This window comes from Lactuca serriola, chromosome 5 (assembly GCF_051521515.1).
Source record: "Lactuca serriola cultivar US96UC23 chromosome 5, Lser_US96UC23_V15, whole genome shotgun sequence".
NCBI classification, from domain to species: Eukaryota; Viridiplantae; Streptophyta; class Magnoliopsida; order Asterales; family Asteraceae; genus Lactuca; species Lactuca serriola.
This window is the reverse complement of record NC_136412.1, coordinates 236,379,190-236,390,167: the sequence shown is the minus strand read 5'-3', so window position 1 is coordinate 236,390,167 and position 10,978 is coordinate 236,379,190. Positions and strand designations below refer to the sequence as shown.

General features: G+C 34.1%; 1 non-coding gene across 1 annotated transcript; it reads right to left on the bottom strand.

Annotated features, from left to right (window-relative positions):
* Positions 1 to 1,310: 1,310 nt before the first annotated feature.
* On the bottom strand, positions 1,311 to 1,417 carry LOC145056101 (small nucleolar RNA R71). The gene has a single exon (XR_013685637.1). It is a non-coding gene; the product is annotated as a small nucleolar RNA R71 (small nucleolar RNA).
* Positions 1,418 to 10,978: the final 9,561 nt, after the last annotated feature.

The following is a 10,978-nucleotide window of genomic DNA, read 5'->3' as shown; positions in this document are numbered from 1 at the left end:
AGAGTAATTGTTATCATTCATAGTCTAATTGTGGTATCATTAATTTAGTGTTTAACTTGTGCATGATTACTGCTTTGTCATTCATAAATTGGTAGGCCTAGATTTTTGATCATAATAGCTAGTAAATTTTTAATCAATATAATCTATCCATTAGAAATCAACTATAGGAGAAAGTGAAATCACATCTAGGCAGAAGTATTCTTTTAATTCTTGAAGTTACATTGTTTTCTTTGCTTGCTTAATTGCAAGTTCATAGTTTAAGTTCTTCTGATCTTGAAAAATCAGCAAAAAAAAACCCAAATCATAATCTGTGTCTTATTTTAATTAGAAGTAGTTAATTCATTTAATTGAATTTAGTTCCCTGTGATCGACACCCGACTTACCTGAGCTATATTATAATCTGAGTTGGTACACTGCCTATAGGTCCATAGTTAGTAAGAGTTTGTTAGGTTATAAATTTAAGAGTAGTAGGTACTTTTGTGCACATCAAAGTTTTTGGCGACGTTGCTGGGGAATGACTTATTTGATTTATAGTTTAATTGCTTTTAGTTATTCGATCCTTTTTGTGGGGTAGAAACCAAAGAAGTTACTTTTCTACAGTTAGTTAATTTTGCTTTTCTCTCTGAGGTACAACCACGTCGTGGTCTCGCTGCAGTTAGTTTTTTAGTTTAGTGATTTTTATCCTTTTTACGTGTTTTTTTTGTTTTGTTTCAGTGATTTATGATCCAAGGATCTAAAACTCCAATTGTTCCTCCACTAGAAGATCCAAAATCTGCTTTCCACAAGACGAAACACAAGAAGGGTGAATTGAGAAATACTTTCAAATATGATAAATTTGAACAGTTTGAGAAGACTCCAAGTAAGACAGAAGTCGGATACTAGCCAGAAACATTTACTGAAAAATTTCAGAAGACGATTTAGAGATAAAATGCGAGGTTGAAGAGATAGCGGACGTTACAAGAATGAAAATGGGAGACTTCAAGAAGAGGATACATGAATAACATGGACCAGGTCTTGTTCCACCCGAGATACTAGCCGAGAAACGTTTTGAGCTCAAGGGGCATATTCTATCGATGTTCAAGGACATACCTTTCGTTGGGTAAGAGTATGAAGATGCATTCAAGAACATTGATGAAGATAAATACATTGCAAATTACTTTCACCGGGAAAGATTATGAAGATGCATTCAAGCACATTCAAGGATGCTTCTAGTGACATTTACCGGAGAAGCTAAAGTTTGGTTGAAATCTATTGCACCCGGATCCATTACTACATGGGCAACTCTTTGTGATGCTTTCATTGAGCAATTTATTCCACTTTTGAAGATTGCTAACTTTCAACAAGAGGCCGGAGAATCCTCATATGAAGCTTGGGAGAGGTACAAGGGCTTGCTTAGTAGCTTCCCTCAACATGATCTTAATGTTCAAAAATAAGTTTACATTTTCTATGATGGAGTCAGTGTAACTACTAGACAACTTCTTTACTCACAAGGACCAATGACAAAGAAGGAGTTGAAAACTATTAAAGAATTGATTGAAGAGTTTGTTAAGTACTCATGTGAGTACCATAACCCTTGAGACAATGTTACTAGAGAAAAAAGAGATGGATGGAATGAGAACTTGGCTGTAATCATAGCTAAACAAGATACTATGGATAGGAAAATGAAAAAATTAGATCAATCCATTCATGCCATAAGAGTTGGGTGTGATAATTGTAGTGGTCAACATTTGACTAAGGATTGTGACTTGGATGAAAACTAGAACAAGAAAACACAAGTGTTTTACTCAAGTGGTAACATGTATGATGAAGATTGGAGGAAGCCCAAGATGTAGTGGTTTCCATATGAAGAGTATAAGAAGCAAAAAAGATGAAAAATATACACAAGCCGGTAGAGGCTTTTACCAAAAGAGAAACCACAACTAGAAAAAAGATGGATTCTGAGCTGGTACTTCATAGATTTATGGAAGCATCTGCAAAGAGACATGATACTACTGATGCCAATGTGAAGAATCACCAAGCTTCCATCAAGAATATAGAGACTCAACTTGGGCAATTTACCACACTTGTTAATGAGAGATTACCTCCTAAAAATCAAGACCCAAAGTCACAAGTCACAATCTCATGTAATGGCAATCTACACCAAAGAAGAGATTCATTCTGAGCTGTTTGTGACCCATGAAGTAGCTACTATGCAGCTCGACTCGTGCTTGGAAGAAGAGAAGCTTGGGAAAAAAATGAGAAAAAAAGCGAATCGCACTACTAGAAAACAACCCTTTAATGATATGCAAATAATGACACACACTGATTTACGATACACATTTTTTGCATGTCCTAAAAATAATGTCAGTTTTGCAGAATTTGAAGGATAGAGGACACACATTTATGCATGCCCTAAAATTAGTGTCAAAAAAGAAAAAAAGAAACACGAAGGGTGCTTATAATTTTTTTAGCAAACGCGCAACCATTATTATCCTCATCATAGAACGGCGTCCAATTCTAGGGCTTTTTTTCACAAAATAGCATCTGTTATCCTCAATCCTCACAAATGCTTCACAATGTTGGCGATCTTGATGAGGCTCACTTCATCTCATCAGCTACCTCACACTTACATCACCTCGTCCGCGACTACAATTCTCGTCTATCTTAATCCACCTCGATTAGACTCGCCTCACCTCCTTCTACCCACTAGAACTACCATCTCTCCCACCCGATGATGAAATTGTCTAAAAAAAGCCATAATTATTTTTATACTCTCATGTCTCAATATTAGGAATACAAATCGTGATTCTCATTTTTTTTCTAATTTCCCATAGAGAAATCAAAAAATAGACAGACAAAGAACCGTAACTTTACTCCATTAATTTCCCTTCGTCTGATTGCATCTCATCATCCCTTTTAAAACTTATACGACAAAGGGCCATGTAATCAATTTATTTTTCGTTTCTTCATATCTTTTTCTGGTTTTGAATGATTTGGTGGTTCCTATGTAAAAATTTGGACATGTATGAATAGAAAGCGAATCGGAATCTAACACTCTCGATATGATTATTAATTAGTGTTTAACGGATTAGTGATATGTTTATATGTTTACAAGTTTAAGTGACCTGTTTGAGCATTAAATAACTATTGTTATCATGCTATCTATAAGAAAATAATTTACTATTTCTCTTAACCAAAACAAACTGCCTATGATACCATACAAAGTGGGAAATTGGTCTTAATTCCATCCAACGACACCATGCAAGAGTTTCTACTGGAGATTAAGTATCTGTTAGAAGGTATGTGTTTATACTTAGTCTACTATAGGAACTAAATATATGTTAGAAATTTACAAATCCCTTTTTCCAATGATTTTAGGTTTGTCCCACCTGAAGATTTCAACATTGCCTTACTTACCTTCGAGTTGGAATTTGTAATGAAATGGAACAAAGAAGAACAGGTAGATCTCCTACGTTTAACTTCTTGCTTTGAGATTGCTTGTTTCCATACTACATTTTGATTTCCTTTTTTTTATTTTGAAGGTTGATGCTATTGTTCTAGCTCAAAAGATACGTGAAAGATTTATAAACCAGGTTTTGGCAACTGGATAAAGGGTAACTTTTGAGTTTATTGGTAATAGTTATATCTTCACAGTCACCCAAGTTGCCGTGGAAGGCCTGGACAAAACAGACATTGAAAGAGGCATATTTTGATCTGATTCATATATTCTCTTTCAAGCCTCAAACTCTAGTGGAATAAACACTACTAGAAAAAAGACCTTTAATGACGCGCTTTTTACGACACGTGATAATTAACGATACGCAAAAGGACGTGCCCTTAAAATAGTGTCATCTCTCCAAAAAATTTAAGGATTTACGTCATGCTTTATTGCGTGCCCTTAATTTAGTGTCTCAAGAAAAAAAAATTAAAAACACGGAGGGCGCTTTATCTTAAACGCGCGTCGTCTGTACCTGTCGCTTTATAATTTTAATGAAACGCGCTTTTAGTAGACAAGGGGGGAAATGAAATCCCCAAAATTTTGAAAACCCGCCTTTTTTTTTTCTATCTTCTATCTATCTTTCATCTTCAACCTAACAAGGATGAGCATTGCACTCTTGATTTCCCTAACTCTTTCTCATTTTCTGATTCAAACTTGAAAGAATCGAAAAAAAATCTATCAATTTTGAAGCCTAAAGAATCACAACCCCCTATCAATTTTGAAAAAAAATCTATCAATTTTGAGCACAGACCTACCCACAATGTTTTTCACCGGAAGTCTCTTTCGTCTCCGCACCCTTGAGATCTCTCCATCGCTTCCCGGAGGAAATCTCAGGTTGTTTTCAGGTTTGGGGTTTTTCGATTTCATCATTTTCCCCAATTTTCAGCTCCCGATTCTTCCCTTCTTGTTCTAATCTTACCCTTCGATTCCACCCTACCCTCCTAATCTCACTGATTCCTTCATTTTCAATGGGATCTCTTTCTTTGTGAGTTTTCTTTTCACGTCACAACAGTTGATCACTGAAGAAGCGATTTTCCAAATCTTTTTGTTGTTAATCAAAATTGCGTGTATGGCGATCAGATTCACTGTTTCTTACTCCGGCTACGTGGCCCAAAACCAAGCCACCGCCTCCGGAAAATCCAATACATGCCGAATTTTTCACGAGGTGCTACCTCAGCCAAAGAAATAATGTTTTGTAGGTGCTACCTCAGCCAAAGAATGCATTGGGGAAACGGTACAATAAGTTATTTCAGATGAATCAACTAAGTATTCTTTCATCTCAACAGTTAACAGATTTACTAATGAAAAATGTTAGTTGTAATTGTTTATTATTTTTTGCAGGTTAACCTACACTATACAGAAAGTCTTTTGAGATTAATTGCAAGAAAAGCAATAACTAAGAACACTGGGGCCGTGGTCTGAGGGCGTTATTGGAAAACATATTGATGGATGCCATATATGAGGTTTGTGTCTAAAGATTACTACTGTATTATTTTTTTTCTTTTTATAATGAAATGATAGAAATAGAATGATAATTTATAAATGTAATGCAAATTCCTAATGAAAGAACAAGTAAAGATATAATAGATGGTGTGGTTGTTGATGAGGAGGCAGTTGGGAGTGGTGCTAAAATCCTCCATGGTGAAGCTGCTCTTGCCCATTATCTATCACAACACTTAATAGGTAACTTAAAAGGTTCCATCCTATTTTTGATTTTTGATTAATTAATTAATTTTTTATTAATCTATCACAACACTTACAGGTAACTTGGAAGGAATATTTGCCCCTGGTTGGATAGGATATGGGAATGCTTATGCACCCAAAGAAGCAGATGATCAAGCTATGTCTGGTTATTGAACTGATGCACGCTTATTTCCTGGGTAATTTATCTTTTTTCTTTTATTTAAATTAAAAAAATGATAATATTATCAAAGTGTAATATGATTAAATTATTTGTTTTTAATCTTTAGGTGTCACTTACCTAAACTCGCTGAGCAGGTAGTAATTGCTATACCACATTCTTAAAAAAATGTCTAAAATACCCTTTTCTTTATTTGGTTTGATGTAATTTCATTTTTCTTTGGTTGTGTATAGTTTCTTTTGCAAGCAAATGCAATATGTCCTTCGGATCCACTTGTCATGAACAAATTCACTGGGCACACAAAAGATGTCATGGGTTTGATCAACTGGTACTGGCTCTTTAGTCTTTCTTTTTATATCTTTTTATGAAATCAGCTTATGATATGAGCTCTGTTTTTCACATGGTCTAGGACCACTAATTGCTTAGGATGGTAACTGGGTTGTCTTTTCGCGCCCTCCTTTGATACACCATAAAGGCATGAAGATTCTCTCTCTCTCTCTCTCTCTCTCTCTCTCTCTCTCTCCAAATTCTAAAACAAACAACAACAGGTAAATAGATGCCAACATTTTGCTTAAAATTCTGTGAACATTGAAAAAAACGAGGTCGATAGTGCCTTTTTCATGAGATTGTCAAAAGTTGAATAAAATAAAAAAATAAACAAGGGTAATATTGTAATAGGGAGGGTCTTAATACAGAAAGTGACCAACCTCTCACTTAGCACGACAAGTCATTTTGATTTTATTAAGTAAAAAAGAAACAACCTTATCAATCTACATGCATTTAGTCATGTACTGCTGTCCCACAATTTGTCATCATAGAAGAAGACCCTGCTGTCCCACAAGGGTAATATTGTAATAGGGATGCTTTATATGTCATCATAGAAGACCCTGCTGTCCCATAATTTGTAACAATTTGTATTATCATTATTTGATTTTAATAATAATTTGTTTTGTTTTATTGTTGAGGTTATAGACTGATAGTCTTACTTTTCATGTCATTATTATTTATTTCTTTTTTTGTTTGCAGTTTCTTGCAGAAACTTTGGATGTTGTTCAAGACATTGATTGGGTCATTTCTCTTGGAAATGCTTTTGCAAAGCAGTATGAGCTTTATACATATGATGATGAGCATTCTGCACTACTTCACAGGTATGAACTCATTATCATTATCATTACATTTTTTTAATTAAATTATCTTATTGAGAGTATTCTTCTCCTACAAATGTCTTGGTATACTTCTTCAGAAAGTTGATAACATGACTTATGTTCGTGATAAAATCGTCTGGATGTACAAACAAGCAAATAATCTAGATTTCAAGTATTCCAGCACCTTGATAATTATTACATTGCTATGTTTCACATTTAACCCTGTTTTCTAATATTGTTTTGGTTGAACATGTTATTCCTCAAATTTTAACAGATTCTTGAATTGTGACTCACCCCTGCAGCTTTTTGAATGCAGGCTTATTTTGGTGCTGGATTAAGTGGAGTTCTGGCTTGGTGTGTGCGAGTGGGAAGGAACCAACCCAATGCCCCCAGAGTTCTGGCACCTTCCATCTTTACTTCCTATGTATCCAGGTTAATCTACTCGTATTTATTCATGTCTCAAAGTGTGTATTCCAATATCAGGTATCATGATTTGTGTATTTATAAAATTTTGAAATAGGGTCTTGTTCAATGCTTTAGCTGTGTTTGCTCTAAGGGAGATCAACTTATCAAAAGTAAGTTACTGTTTCACCCTTTTATTTAATATTTTTGTGATTGAATGAAAGTCTTAATGAAAGTAATTGACAACCCTTTCTCTGTAAATGATGTTGTGATTGTGGGAGAGGTGTTGTGTTTTTCTCTGTTGCTAGGTAACCTTCTCAACAACAACATTCTACTTAAGCAGGTGAGTAATCAAGATTAAGGGAGACTTGTAATCATGTTTGACATTCCTTTCCAGTAAGAAACAAAGTTGTATGATTATTTGTTAGTTTTATAGGAATGTATAACCCATGTTAGCAATGTATTATTTTTGTTTAACATTTGAATGATTCTTTCTATGACATTACAATTTGTGCAATTTATTTTATTTTTTGAGTATGAAATTTTATTTTATATTATGCAATGGATTGTATTTTTTGTATATGGTATTTTATTTCTATTATGAGAAATTAAATGCAAATTTAATTTAAAAATTAATAAATATATAAATTTATTTTTTTTAAACATTTAAATTTACGATACGCAAAAATGTGTGTCATCTTCATTTATGACATGGCCTTTCTTGACAGGGGCTTTCTTGATACGTATTGCGTGTCATTAACACGCGCGTCGTAAGGTTACGACACGCGAATGCGTGTCATCTTCCTTTATGACAGGGCCTTCCTTGATACGCATTGCGTGTCGTAAACGCGTGTCGTAATTGCGCGTCGTAAATGAGCGTCGTAAATGCGCGTCGTCTCTCTTTATGACAGGGCCTTCCTTGACACGCATTTGCGCGTCGTCTGAGCCTTTTACGACGCGCAATGAGCATCGTAAAAGGCTGTTTTTCTAGTAGTGAAAGGTATTATTTTCCGAATAACTGGTCAATAACATAGTAAATACCCCTGTGTTTGTTTATTGTTCAATAATTTTTTTCTTTATTTTTCAGATTGTGAATCAATGTGAGGCTGCTAGCAACAATATCTTCAGGCACAAGGAGTTTAACATTCAATCATTGGGCACAGGTGGTTTGAGCAATGAATTTGCAGATATCTTTAGAAGAGGTTTTTCCTCTATTGTTTTCCCTCCACATGTGGCAAGAAAGTAATGTCCTATAATTCTATCAATATCTCATCTATATCACATTTTCTTTGAAATATTTTTATGATTTTTTATGTGTCAGATTGGGTGTAAAGTGGTAAACTTCACCGGCTGAACACCAGCAAGCAATATGTATTCAAAGTTAACTATATATATTTATAAAACCTTACACACACATACCCAAGGTTCTAAATGGCGTGAGGCATGGCGTGGCGGCAAGGCCAAGCCTCAAGCTTAACGAGCCATGGCGTTTTGTATTAATTTAAAATTATATTACCACATAAATATAAATTTATATTAAATATAACTACTTTTTAGAAGTGTTAGATCAATAACTAGTAACAAAAAGTTAACAAAAACCACAATACTTGTATCTCCGATTTGAAAAGACATAACAAAGAGTAAAAAACTGTGTCTCAAACGAAAAAACACGCGCCATAACACGCCATAACGCGCCATGGCACGCCATATCACGCCTTGCCATGCGCCACGCCTAACAACAATGTTATGAAGCTTTTTGTAACAGCGAAGCCACGCCTCACGCCGTGGCGCGCCTTTTAGAACACTGCACATACCCATCCCAATCAATTATCACAAATTCTAGCCCATGATTATCAGGAAGAGTCAACTCGCCTAATGAATCGTTTAGAGAAATGGTTTGACGACACTATAGGGGACTTCCTTGGCCGGTGTAACTCATAAAGGAAATTTAAGCCATTAGAGTATTGGATGAATATGGTATCTTATTTCATCTTTGTCTGTAGGTTATAAGTCCACACTAGCAACGTAATTCACAAGATTGTCTAGAATAGTCAAGTGTTGTCATATTAATCTACAAGATGACCTAACATACCATTTCAATTGTCTGATTGGACCTACCATATCTGGTTGTCCAAAGTAATACTATATAGTACTCCAGTACGTAATACGTACATCGACACCTGATTGTGTCACATAACAGTCTACTCTAGGTTCCTATCGTACATACCCTTAATATGATGCTACCCAATATCAAAACTTAATTGAATTATATCATCCTTTATAAGTCTTATTTCATTATTAGGCAACACTATAATACTTGTAATCAAGTTACAAAACTATTTTCCTGTTTATTCTATATTATCGCAATACAGTATACGACTACTATTTTATCCAACTTAATCGGAACTAATCATCTTTTGTATATCTTAGTTTAAAACTACACAAGACTATAATACAAATAGTTAACTTTGAATACATATTCCTTGTTAATGCGATATAGATGACAATATCATTTTCTTTGAAATAGTTAACTTTGAATACATAGATGACAATCTCATATTGCGGGTCCGTCAAAAAGTTCACCGGAATGAACACCCGCAAGCAGCTACTGAATCTTAATGTATTACAATTTTTGACATGATGTTATTGGATGAAATTGATTGTTTTGGTGTGTGTGTGTGTGTATATATATATATATATATATATATATATATATATATATATATATATATATATATATATATATATATGTTTCCATAATTTTGTATTATGCGTAAATCAGTATCGTAAAAGCCCGTCGTAAATGTATATCGTAAATGGTCGCTGAAGTTTATGACACACAAATGTGTGTCATGTTCATTTATGATAAGGGCTTTAATGATACGCAATGTGTGTCCTAAATGTGCGTCGTAAGGTTACGACACGCAAATTCGTGTCATCTTCCTTTATGACAGGGTCTTCCTTGACACGTAATGCGTGTCGTAAATAGACGACACGCAAAAGTGTGTCGTCTTTCATTATGACAGGGCCTTCCTTGACACATATTTGCGCGTCGTCTGAGCGTTATACGACATGCATTGCGTGTCGTAAAAGGGTGTTTTTGTAGTAGTTTTTCCTAATTGTTTATGGTCATTAGATAATTAGAGCTAGGATTAATCATATCTTAGTTTAGATAATTAAAGATATCAACTTTAACTGTGTTAGAAAGAATAATTAATCTTAATTTATGCTTGGTTGCTTGACTTGATCATAGGAAAGTAACTGTTATCATTCATAGTCCAATTGTGCTATTATCAATTTGGTGTTTAACTTGTGCATGATCATTGTTTTGTCATTCATAAATTGGTAGGCCTGGATATTTGATCATAATAGTTAGTAAATTGTTAATCAATATAATCTATCCATTAGAAATCAACCATAGGAGAAAGTGAAATCGAATTTAGGCAGAATTATTCTTTTAATTCTTGAAGTTACTTTGTGTTCTTTTCTTGCTTAATTACTAGTTGACAGTTTAAGTTCTTATGCTCTTGAAAAATCAGTACGAACCCCCAAATTATAGTTTGTTTCTTAGTTTAATTAGAAGTAGTTAATTTATTTAATTGAATTCCGTTCCCTGTGATCGACACCCGACTTACCTTAGCTATACTATAATTTGACTAGGTACACTATCTATAGGTGCATAGTTAATAAGTGTTTGTTAGGTTATAAATTTAAGACTAGTAAGTACTTTTTTCACATCAATCATCAAAAAATTTCAACCAATCATTTCATATAATAATGAACATTTGGAAACATGTGTACTTTCCAATCACTTGGTATAATTGCATATCTGTAAACTCAGGTGTCCCTTCCTTGTCTATTCTAGCAATGTAAAGTGAAAACATATATTATCTCATCTAGAAATGGGCAAGCAGACACAATCTTAGTACACTAGTTTATGTCTAAGTCACGACCTTATCCTTATGATAGTTGTTGCATATAGCATAAAAATATGAAAAATGAGAAATAAACAACCAAATTAAATGACTTATGAACTTAATACCCTATAAAAAATTATAAAATGTATGAATTGTTTTCAAACATCACAAAAAC